The sequence below is a fragment of the Dipodomys merriami genome, unplaced genomic scaffold (assembly GCF_024711535.1).
Source record: "Dipodomys merriami isolate MVZ:Mamm:240054 unplaced genomic scaffold, mDipMer1.0.p SCAF_190, whole genome shotgun sequence".
Classification (NCBI taxonomy): Eukaryota; Metazoa; Chordata; class Mammalia; order Rodentia; family Heteromyidae; genus Dipodomys; species Dipodomys merriami.
The window spans coordinates 471,529-472,578 of record NW_027203271.1 but is presented as its reverse complement, the minus strand read 5'-3'; the positions used below and the strand labels follow the sequence as shown (position 1 = coordinate 472,578).

The 1,050-nt window shown below is 33.1% G+C and overlaps 1 pseudogene; it reads right to left on the bottom strand.

The window, feature by feature from the left end:
• Positions 1-266: 266 nt before the first annotated feature.
• Positions 267-366, bottom strand: LOC138831280 (U6 spliceosomal RNA; annotated as a pseudogene).
• Between the last annotated feature and the right edge of the window lie 684 nt (positions 367-1,050).

The following is a 1,050-nucleotide window of genomic DNA, read 5'->3' as shown; positions in this document are numbered from 1 at the left end:
CAAGGCAAGCGCTCTACCACTGAGCCACCTCCCCAGCCCCTTTTTCTAGGTTCTTATAGTAGTATATTTTTTTGGATAAAATGACAATGTTAACTAATTTCAAAAGTTTTGTAAAGGTTATTCTATGTAGAGGCCTTTCTAAGGTGAAGATTTAATACACTGATGTCAAACTAATATTTAATTCTAACACTTGCAAATATTGTTACACTTGTAATTTTGTAATCAACTTTTTAATAACTGTTTTTCATTTCTGCAACTGAAGAATGAAAAATATGGAATACTTCACAAATTTTCATATTATCCTTGTGCAAGTGTCATGTTAATCTCTGTATTGTTGTAATTTTGGTATACGTGCTGCTGAAGCATGTAGTATCCTCTAAATTTAAGTAGTTAATGATGCAATCTTTATATAGGCTTATATCCTTGGGTGCCTACTTGTAGCAAGGAAACCTTATTGTTCCTAACAATACTATTGATCTTATTTCCCTAAAATAATGTGTATAGTGGGAAAAAATTATATTGTTTGGTCGATTGCTCACATTTGCATTTTTTGTCAATGACAATTTTAAGTCTTTTTTCATTTTAGATTTGATCATACTTTGAAGCACTTACAGCTAGGTCCTAAGGTGATGACTTTTTCGAGTACTTATTTACGTAAATGAGTTAGCTTTGTGGAGCTAATAGATTCAAAGTAAGCCTTGCTTAAGAGCTACTTCTAAACTTCTGCAGCTGAAAATTTCCCAAATGAGGTCTTACTGGCACAAATGTCTACCTTTTATCCTTCTTCCACGTAGGAACAGACCAACCAAAATATCCTACCCTGACAGCATAGTTTGTCTTACCAGAACAAAACTAATCTTAGTTACAAGGGATCATAGAGAGATGAACAGTTCGGACAGAACTGGTCAGACTAGAAGGTATTTTATCAAAATTTAAGTGTTTATTATACCTACCATTTCAAAAGTAGCTAACGCCAACGTGAAAATTTCTTCATATAAAGCATTTGACAAGATCCAACACCCCTTTATGATGAAGGTTTTGGAAAAACTA